At 34.8% G+C, this 11,189-nt stretch overlaps 2 long non-coding RNA genes across 3 annotated transcripts; both read left to right on the top strand.

The window, feature by feature from the left end:
- The first annotated feature begins 4,178 nt into the window (after window positions 1-4,178).
- On the top strand, window positions 4,179-10,760 carry LOC131225383 (uncharacterized). Of its 2 annotated transcripts, XR_009161337.1 has the most exons (3): window positions 4,179-4,195; window positions 4,384-4,552; window positions 10,418-10,760. It is a non-coding gene; the product is annotated as an uncharacterized LOC131225383 (long non-coding RNA). The 2 variants fall into 2 exon arrangements; XR_009161336.1 differs by lacking the exon at window positions 4,179-4,195 and having other exon boundaries at window positions 4,202-4,552.
- Window positions 9,369-10,030, top strand: LOC131226032 (uncharacterized). Its single transcript, XR_009161632.1, has 3 exons — window positions 9,369-9,668; window positions 9,745-9,830; window positions 9,976-10,030. It is a non-coding gene; the product is annotated as an uncharacterized LOC131226032 (long non-coding RNA).
- Window positions 10,761-11,189: the final 429 nt, after the last annotated feature.

Genomic DNA, 11,189 nt, shown 5'->3' with positions numbered 1-11,189 from the left:
ATGTTTGTTTTCCTATTTAACATTTTAAATGGTGGTAAATAGGTAATTATAACCTATTTCTATTGTTAGGAAGAAATGGAATAGAAAGGGTAATTACCCATCAATTTTTGGAAATTACTTTTTGAAAAAATGGATGGGAATGACTTAGTGAAATTTGTGGATCTCACTATGATGTATGTGATCAATCCATGCCGTCTATCTATTTTATCAAATTATTTTAGGGTTTGCGCCAAAAAAGTAGGTAGATTATAAGCTCAAGTGGACGACACTGTGACAAACAAGGAGATATTGACATCCATCGTTAAAATGTGAAGCCATCCGTGGGTCCCACACTGATTCGTTTCTATGATCCAACCTGTTCATATGATCACACAGACACGGATGAAGGGAAAACACAAATATCAACTCGATACAAAACGCCTATGGCCCACAAGAAGTTTTCAATGTGTGTGTTTAATCCCCGTCTTTCTTGTGTTGTGGTCCGCTTACACTTTGGATTTTCCTCGATTTTTGGTTTATGCCTTAAAACAAGCTATTACAATGAATGGACGGCTTGGATAAGACACATATATCATGGCAGGCTCGATAAATTTTGAAAATTTTTCTTGATATTAGTGTCAAGTCAAATCAAATGTCACTATGTATGGGCGGCTACTGTGTATTTCTTATGGGAAATAATAATTATTTATTTACTTTTACTTCCATATGTAAATAAGAAAACAAACACTCCCTAAGTAGCATATATCTCTAAATAGGACTTGTAGTGTAAGCTCTCAACAATATACATTGAAAATTCCTATTTGCTTAGGACAATGGACTTAGAAAGTATTATTTATATATACTTCCAATAGCCTCTATTAAATTAGACTCTTTAAAAATTGATCATGAATATCTCAACGACCTGACCATGTGACTTGTAATATTTGAGTTTGATGTCATGACTTTTTATGATTTCCTAGATGAAGTGTTAATGAATATCATTATGCTTATCTATGGGACATCAAGTTCTTTGTAAAGAGATAGCTATCCCATTATCACAATACATTGTTGTGGGAATCCTAAAGATCACGCATCTTTTCAAGCATTTCTCTAAACTATATTTACACTCATTTTCAGTGCCCTGACGTGGACTAATAAGAATATGCCATGTGGAAACCCGCATGTTTAGTAAACTCACAATCATACTCGCACTTGGAGAAAATATGCGTTCGATCATCCTTCAACATTACGCATTTTGTCACTGTTACAACGATACAGACCCTTACCATGCCCTTTAAGGGGATGAATCGTCGCATGCCACATGGCACGATTAACGTGCCCATTAAATGAGGAATGTGCCTGGCACAGGTATAAAAGATCCACTAAATGAGTATATTTTATTTCACAACTAGATGTGATTTCATATGCAAGATTGCCTTTTACAATCTTTTTTAAATGGAAAATTTTTGTAGAGACGTTCAGAGAACTACTAGTAATTCAGAAGATTCTGAAGACCAAGGGGATTAATTGACATCCAAGCCAACTTCGACAAAGTCTCGGGCCCGAATCATAAAGAGATGGTTGAACCTATATCAGGTTTCATTCTACATGATGATTGGAATTAAGAAAATGAGAGATTCGGTCTGTCTAAATGATAGATCAATATAAGGTGATTAAATGAAGGACATAGTTTGACTCAGATCGTCTAACACCTTGAAGTTGACAAGGTGGGCCATTAAGAGACGTCGAGTGGTATGTTCAATAGAGATCAACTCTCGACGTCCTCGGACTTTGGCTTGCTTGTCTTCATCAAAGGAACTTGGGCGGTTCCAAGCAAGATCTTTAGTGGGCCACAAAGATCTCCGTAAAGGATTGGCTATGGAAAGAAGACCCGAAAAGCCAATGAGTTCAAAATCCCTTCTTTCCAAAGCTAGCCCTGATTGACTAAGAAACAAATTACATGTCAGGAAAGCCCGTACAAAGGATCCTGAAGGCCAACGAGAGGCTTTCACTGCCTCAAGAAAGCTATAAAAGGAAATACCTGAAATAGAGCTCGATGTCCCACACTACACACATCTATTTACATGTCTACTTTACATTTATGTCTATTTTACTTTTCTTAACTCAATTCATTACTGGCAAGTGGCTCCTATTGCAGTATATTAAATATTTACAACCTTAAGTTACTAAATCCCCATGTTCATTTGAATTTCGATTCGATTGTTCATACACTGATCATATCCTGTTGACCATATGCCTCGATCGTCTGTTTTAATAGGCGCAATAGGTATTTGTCTTACTTCTCGTTTCAATTAGATTGAAAAACACATCGGTTGTAACATGACCAATACACTAACAAAGATCGATCATGTTTATGCTACTATTTATTTTGTTATGTATAAATCTTCTACTCTGGTCAATGAAATAGAAAGTTTTTAAATTGGAGGATTTCATAATCACTGGTACAAGGCAAAAAGAATTCATTTGTGAGGTCTAACTCCTTTTCTTGCTCAAATCACTCAAGTATGATGCATATTAAATTAATCAGTCAATGCTTGAGAGGACTTTAAGTTCAGATCCAGTCTCAAATCTATTCATCTTAACATAGGGGTACTAACCAATTCAATCAATATCCTTGAGTCGAGCGGAGACTCTGGCACACCTATGCAATCATATACACGCACATGTACTTTCAATACAGGCGTTCGGTTGCACGAGTAGCCTTGACTAGCTAAATTGAAAACAACAACCTAAACGTCTTGGCTCGTACAAGGTTCCACTGCAATATAATTCACTTCAACCGTTGAGAGCGTAATCGCGTTTTGCGTCCTAAAGATTGTATAAATGCACCACAACAGCATTTTACTCCCTGAAGACCGTGTAAAGATCTACTGTGATAGAAGGAAATTAAAGAAACAACTATCTAAAATGCAACTCAGTGCGAACCAACTGAATCGAGTGACCCATGGTTACTAGCACTTGTTTGTTAAAGTAGAATTATTAGATATTTTTAATCTTTAACTAATAAATAAATGCCCACCAATCCAACAATCAAATAATTTAGTAATTCCAACTTTTGGTTCTTGATACATTTAAATGATTTTTGTAATTTGAACTATTTAATTTAACTTATTTTTGTGTCATATATGTGACTTCTAAGTTCTTCCATGTCAACAGTACATCACACTCTCCCTGAGTGTTAAAGTTTTTCTCAACAATCAACACCAACCATCCTGAATTACATTGATGTCGGAGGAATTATAAATGCTCTCTCTAAAGTCTAGGCCTATATGAATGAGCCTTGTGTCACATGCCATGGACCAATCATTACAATGGGCTTAAATCATGGATTTGGTCAATTTTTCATTAATCTAGTATGTTAGAGAGGTTTTGTTATTAGTATAGAGAATTTTAAAATAAAATAAAAGTTTTAGAAAGTTCTAGAGTTAGGTAGAAATCTTTGAAAGTCTTCCTAACTTCATTTAGGTTGCAAGGATTAATAAAGGACAACTCCATAAAGGACTACCATTGCACATATTCAGGATATAGGAACCGAGATCGGATAAAATTAGTCTGTACATGTATTATAGCCTCTGAGGGCCATAACTTTGTGATGGGTAATCTGTTTGCCTATAGATTATACTGTTAGGAAACTATCAACGAGCACTAACCCTAACTAATCACTTAAGGTTTATTGGCTCCCAAATGGCGTTGCAGAATTCAAATGTTTGGGAGATAATACAGTTTTAAGTTGAAACTTATTATTTTAAATAAATTCTTTGTTTTTGCTATTTTTATGTTTTTAAGAGTCAAATTATAGTTCATAAATTTTATTTTATTCATTTAAGAATTGTTTGCAAGTTTTGATAGGATTAAATGTCTTTTACTATTTTAAATAGTTTTTTTTTTTTTTTTTGAGTTGAATTAGGATTTTTCTTTTTGTTTTTGTTTTTCCCCTTATATACGAAGCAATCAAGTTTTTTTGTCAACAATATAAGTTTTCTCATTTTTAGAGATTTTTATCCATCTAGATTTGAGTAGTATTCTTGAAAAGTCAGAAGATAATCTTTTCTTTTTATCTACACACCTGAGGAGGTTTTCACTTGTAAAACATCTCAGATATATATATATATATGAGTCCGGATCCTCTGCTTCCGGGAGGCAGAGAGTCTCTGCCTCCCGCAATCTCATTGGTCCACCTCACCGCTCCTGCCACGTAGGACTAGCCCATCTGTTTCCGTTTCATATTTTAAAAAAAAAAAAGAAAAGAAAAAACGAAAATCTCTCTGCCGTCTTCCCTGACGGCAATGGCACCACTAACGGCACTTTCCATTTCCGGTTCCGGAGATTTTTCAGAGATTTCTTCTTCTCTCGTTTCTAATTTCAAATTATTTCCTTTTACAGATGGATCTCATCAAAGCGGAAGAAAAAGAGGGGTTTTTCCTTTTGACGATCGGAGGCCCTCTTTCCCCAATCTCTCACAATTCCTCTCGCCCATTTTCCACCGAGCAGCCGATAGTCGATTTCTACTATTTCGTCTATTCATCCATCGAAGATCCACCCCACCTCACAGGTATTTTAATTTTTTTTTAATTTTTTACAGATTATTTATGATCTGCCTCCAATGCCTGTGGTATATCTTTTTTCTTTTTTTTTTTCTTTCTAATGCAGACTATTAAATGGGGAACATTGGATGCTGTTTTTGAAATGCCTATGTGCATGTAGACTAATAGGAGATTTTCAGGATTCTTCCTATGGCGAATCCGAATTTTTTATGTTTTAATTTGTTTCCACTCATGCATTGTTTAATGTGATATACAGATAGGTAACGTGGTTAGTGATAGATTTCTTTGGTTTTTATTTTATATGGTTTTATATTGATAATGATAGATTGATTTCTATGGCACATGTACGTTCTAAGTATGTCTTGTTTGTTTACCCTCATTGTGGAAATCTTATTTTCAACTAGTGCATGTGAAAAGTTCTAAATGGTGGGTCATCAAAACCTGAATTCAGGATTCAGGCAATGCATGGATCTGAGGGAGAAGTATTACTTACACACATTGGAGAAGGTGACTAAAGAAAGTTATCATGTGGGCCCAAGGAGCTTCCTCAAATCGTCAGAAAGTATCTAATGTGTTTGATGAAATCTGCCTTTTGGCCTACCTGCTATACATATCATTTGCCCGTATTGGTCAAGAGGTGAATGATTTGGCTGATGATCAGCTAAAGGGGGCATGCATTGCCCTTCATTGTGTATTGGGAGTTCTCTTCCTTTGCATTACTGCTCCTTTTTACTTACTGGTATAAGCGACCATTAAAAAATCACACTGCTGCAAAAAAAAATAAAAAAATAGAGAGTTTTTCAGAGTAAAAAGAGAGGAATAATACTCATAGCCTGTTAAGCACCCTAGAATTGGGTGTTATTAGAGGCAATTGGAGGTAAATGCACCAAAATGGTGTTTTTACTGCCTTGGATTCAAAGGTAAATGAAAACACATATTTTGGAGTGTTTTGAGATCATTTTATTTTGTCATGAATTCAAGCTAATTGGTGTGAAATGGCTATCTTGCCCCTCTTTTAAAAGTAAGAGAGTTGCACGAGTAACAAAGGTGTTATTAGGCTACTAATATACCATACACTTGGCATGCTAATGATACCCCGAAACAATTCATTCAGCAATTGCATCACTTAAATCACACCAATTGAATGATCGAAACTGTCCAGACATAGGTAATTTAAATGCACAGTTAAAAAACATTGACAAGTCACTCGTTTGTGATCCCTAGGTTTTCGGCCTACTAGAGGCTCGGAATTTCCTCATTTTAGGTGAAAATATATATTTCAATAGGCTTACTACGATCATTCTGTCAAACATCATATATATACACTAATTTGCGATATTAAAGCAGATTTAACTAATTAAATTAAGGTTCCTATGAATATACTAAAGAGTTCCAACACATTCATGACGGACATCTAAATACAATTTTTTTTTGGGATTAAAGCGCATTTCAATTACAAGCTGCCAAATTCAACCAAGGATTCTAATTCACATGGATTCAATTGTAATTGTCAATTGGATCCCAATGCATTCCAATTAAAAAGGTGCCAAACGAGCCCCAACTTTTCTCAAACTCTCCTATTCTTTACACACACACACACCCTCTTCCTTGTTTTCTGTACGTCCTTCTGCAACAGCCAAAAGGCCTGAACAGTTTGTGTACAAATGAGAAAGAGAAATGTCATTTGCAGGTCTTCAATACTGAATTGATTGCACACATTATGAGGCGGATGCTGCTTCTTTCAGCTGTGGTGGTGGTCAGGAGCACCGGCTGGTGGTCCAATATCTGATGAACCTGTTCAAATATTGGCCGCCCGTGCGCCGCAATTGTTGGGTCCACTGGATCTATAGCAACAACAACGTCTACCATCCAATCTAGCTTCTGGGAGGTATTGTTTCCAATATCGCATGCTAGTTGTTGGAGAAGGGATAGCAGGACTCCTTGACTCAGAGGAAGAGGAAGAATTGATAGAATCGCTTGCAAATCAATCTGAAGAATGAGTAGGATAGGCAGATAACATTAGAACATTGATTTTTCTCCCCGACAGGAATTTTGAGAGGCGCTAACAATATTTATATGATAAAACAAGACCTCATTATACACGAATTCTATGAGGTGGCTCCATCTAACATGGGCTATGCTTAGTTACTCAAGACCATATTTAGCAAACATAAGACGTCAAAAGAATAGTAGGGGGAAATGTTCAGGTTTAAATAGGTCTCTATCATTAAAATTTTAGTCAAAGTTTGGTAGAAGAAAGAAAGCAAAAACCCAGAAATACGGAGAATGAAAAGTTTGGGTTTAACATGGTTCCAATTCAATAAAATGGAAAAAAAAAACAAAAAAATTAAAAAATAAAAAAAAAAAAAACAAAAAGCCAGCTAATATATGCATATGGGTTTGTTATATTTAAAATTAGGTTAAGGTTGAATATTTCAATTAAAACGGTTAAAATTTCTAAATGTATAAGCAATTATTATAAAGGTAATCGAATAGTGGGTTAATATTATCTTTTGCCTCTGTTAAATCCTTCCTTTGGAAGTATTCCCCATACAAATTGATCTGTTTCTTCTGAAATCTTCACTATCTGCCCATCTTCTTTAAAATATGGAGTTTTAATTTGGTTTGTCCAAATATTTATTTATTAATGCCTATCTTGCTAAAAATACAGAGTTTTAAACATTTAGTCAATTTACGCTTAAAAAAATAAAATAAAATTAAAATAAGGATTTTAAACTTGAGTATTGCTAACAAGGATCATGATTTATTCCGAAGAAAATGAAGGAGAATCTTAAATATGGAAGCTCATCATGGTTGGAGTGAATTTTGATTGTTGGCACATGGAGTCCTTGGAGGTGAATGATGATAAATGCTCAATTTTTTGATGTTATCCGGGCCAATGAGAATGGGGGATTTCTTGGAGGTGGGGGTAAATGCCCATTGAAAAGGAGTGATTCTAGAAATGAAACGTCTTCCCACAACCAATTGGAGCCTTGGCCGCCATCTGTTATGTTTGAGAAGATTTACCATTTATAGGCTGAACATTTAGTTTACCCAAATGAAAAGGAAAAGGTAATGTCATGGCCAATACCTCAGCCACAGCACATGTTGATGATCTGCTCTGTAATGGCAACTCTTTCCCTATTTTGTACTAGTTGTCTTACCATGAAAAACCCTTCACTAATTCTCAGAAAGAAAAAGAAAAAGTTCTTTCGTTAGAGATTAATGATAGGTACAGAATCTTTTTTTATTCTTCTTTTTTTTATTTTTTTGGAAGGATGATGATAATTCATTAAGCTAAAGGAGAGGAAGGTAATTCCCAATACAGAGGGGACACTGAGCCCTGGATCTCACAAGATTGATAACCAGAGGATTAAGTTTTCCGGAAGAAGGGGTAAATGAAATCACAGGTACAGAATCTTACCCACCAAAAGACCACAAGATCAATGGTGCTAGTGGTAATGTGAGTTGGCATAGGAGTCTTTGAAGTTGAATCTACAGCACAGACAAGAAACATGGATGACTCTTCATTTTCTGAATCTACAACACATACAAGTCCAGCCAGCAACTTATAGGATGGTACACAATACACAGTTTCGCATTTTTGACATTCAGATGTGTAGAAGATCCTGAATTTTAGTAATTGAGTGTGATTGAATCTTATTTGGTTTCCATTCTCTTTTTTCTGATATGAAAACCTTAATACAGTTATTTGAGTTGAATTAGTAAGGACCATATATTGGCCAATAGGAATTATGCCTTGGTTCCAATGTAATTTAAGGAGGATCGTAAACAAGGCTATATATATATATAGTTACTTACATGGAACTTTGGAAAATACAAAAGATTATCCATTTAAATAAAGTTCTTAGCAATTTAAAGCAATCAAAGGTGGATTGAGCTCTTTTAACTGGTACGCTTCCAACCCCTTTCAAGTGAATCCATTTTCCATCATAAGATATCATCACAATGTCTTAGTTTTGCTCGATCTTAAACCTCCAGATGCTAAATTCTTCCTTCAAATTTCTATCTTATAATTCTTATTGTTCTATCACAGTCTTGGTTTTGCTAAATCTTGAACCTCCAGATGCTCGATCTGTCATTTGCTTCTGCATTTCCTTTAGAATGGTCATAAGCTGCAATGAGAGGATAACAATCCAAAGTAAGAAAAAAAAAGAGTGAATTTCGTACATATTTCTTTGTAGTATATGTGAAGATTGCATACTAACAGAAAGATTCTAGTGTAAATTTCCTCCTGCTTCATAACAGAAAACTTGCTGTTAACCATTTCAGAAACTAATTACTCATTCAGACTAAGAGAAATGGATAAAATCTACAAATCCCTGCATGTCTACATACAATTTGTTGATCTTCCATAAATAGATTTTATGAGATAATGTTGTTTTTTTCCTTCGTATGAACATGATCTAATAGTATTAACTGTTAGCTCATAAATAGTCTTCAAGGAGAAGAAATTGGCAGGTGTGAGTAACATGCTTGCCCTTAATTCTCTGAACTAGTTAGCTCATTATCCATATTAAATGCAGACAACAAAATTGCATGGAAATGTTTTAAACACGGTAACATGATCTGGAAAGAATTGAGTTATGCCGATTTATCAAGGAAATGAAAAAGCAAGCATAAACAGACTAGAAAATCTTATTCCTACTGGATAAAAGCATGCTAGCCTGCTTCCTTAAGAACGGACTGTTGAATTGGATGTTCATAACAATGGTTAGAACCATATCCTTAAGAACGGACTGTTGAATTGGATGTTCAATACGATGGTATGTATATTACTTTGTTCAATGGAAGAACATTCAACTTAAAAAATTGTGATTGTGAAAGTACTTAATACTTCTTCACTATAAATGTAGGTTTCACGTTTGAAGATCCATTTATTAAAAAATTGTGAAATAGAATGTGATGGATTTACTGTCTCTATATACCAAGAATGCACCCAGCAACCAAATTCGTAAGTCATTTTCCATTTAAAATATGAATTTACTCTTATTTAATGATATTTATCTATCTTTGTATGGTATTAGCAGGGTTGATTGTGGTGTCTACTTAATGAAATTTATGGAATGTCTTTCCCGTGGAGATATATTTGATTTCAACTCGGTAAATTTTCTTTTTCTTTTTCCTTTTTCTTATACAAAATTTATGAAACATACTTACGATCCACTTTCATCATCAGGGGCCAATGAATTTTGAACGAAAAAAGTTGGTTGCACAACTCATGCTGGGCAAAATGATTACACCACAGTAATGTGACATGTAAAGGTATGAAACATACTTACAATCATGTTGCTCTTTTTAATGGAAGGTATGTGCTTTGATTTTATTTTTTATTATTATCATAGTTGTTGAGAGATGCAAATATGCTTTGCTTGTATTCATGATGGGTCTTGTTGTGGATGGAATTCAGGCCAAAATTCTCCTTTATCAGTGAAAGCATTGGGGCTGCCTGTCATATGATTGCTATCTTACAGGTACTGTAAAAGGGAGCATCTATGTTCATGGCTCCAAGCTGATATTGAAGGTTGTTAGTGAATCATTCACGAAGGCTAGATTGTAGTGCATAGAACATTTTTAAGATTAATTAGTTTTTACCATGGTAGGTCCTGCTAGGTGGATGTTTAAAAACTATTGCTTTCATTGATTGGGTGCATTAGGATTAGATCATCTTAATCATCAATTTTGTATCTTGAATTATGGTTGATGATCATTTTTAAGCAGGAAGAAAATCATGTGCAATATAAATCATTTCATAAGCAGGAAGAAAATCATGTGCAAAATAAATCATTTGATAAGAAGCATGTTTCTAAGTTCTTTCATTTCTTTCAATTTTATTTTTTTTCTTTTGACAGGCTTGTCGGTTGATGACAATTCGCAAGGAGTATAACGGCTATATGGAGCTCTTTCTGCTCATATGTGGTTGGGGATGATCTTCTCAGGAGTTTTTTTTTTTTTTTTATAGGTCCAATGAATGCAATTGTTGCATGGTAGCCTGTTAACAGTTTAGATTGTTCAATTAGAGTATCCAAGTTATGGATTGGATCATCCTGTCAATACAATAAAGCCAAATCAGGCAACAGGTGCAATAGGGCCAAATCAAGGATTGATAAAGGCTTCTGTTTTTTTCTTTTTTCTTTTTTGTGTGGTGGCCTGTTAAATGTGTTTTGGATTTAATGGACAATTCAAATTGTTCAATTGGAGTCTACAAGTTTTGATTTGAATTGTATGAATTGAACTATCAAGTTTCATTCTTGCTTTAAAGTAGGAAGCCCTGTGGGATTAAAATCAACAAATTTGGTTTGTAGGGTCAGACCCACATTAATATTAATTAGTTATCTACCAGGCAGGCTTGAAATGTCAACTTTGGATACTTTAGGCCCATATTATAACTGCAGAACTATGCACAGGATTCATACATCAGCGATAGCAGTGATTATCCTAGTTACGCAACTGATGCTGGGCAAAAATTTCAGTGCATCCGCATGTATGGTAGCAAACATATAAAGTTGTAAATAGAAGAGAATAGATACTCTGACCGTGTGTGATGGGTGATATGCATGCGCTTAGAAATTATTAAAAAATGCACACATGGCTTAAAATTAATTCAAATTAAACTGTCAGGAC

Source organism: Magnolia sinica, chromosome 14, assembly GCF_029962835.1.
Source record: "Magnolia sinica isolate HGM2019 chromosome 14, MsV1, whole genome shotgun sequence".
NCBI classification, from domain to species: domain Eukaryota; kingdom Viridiplantae; phylum Streptophyta; class Magnoliopsida; order Magnoliales; family Magnoliaceae; genus Magnolia; species Magnolia sinica.
The sequence above is the reverse complement of the archived record's forward strand: the minus strand, read 5'-3'. Positions and strand labels throughout refer to the sequence as shown.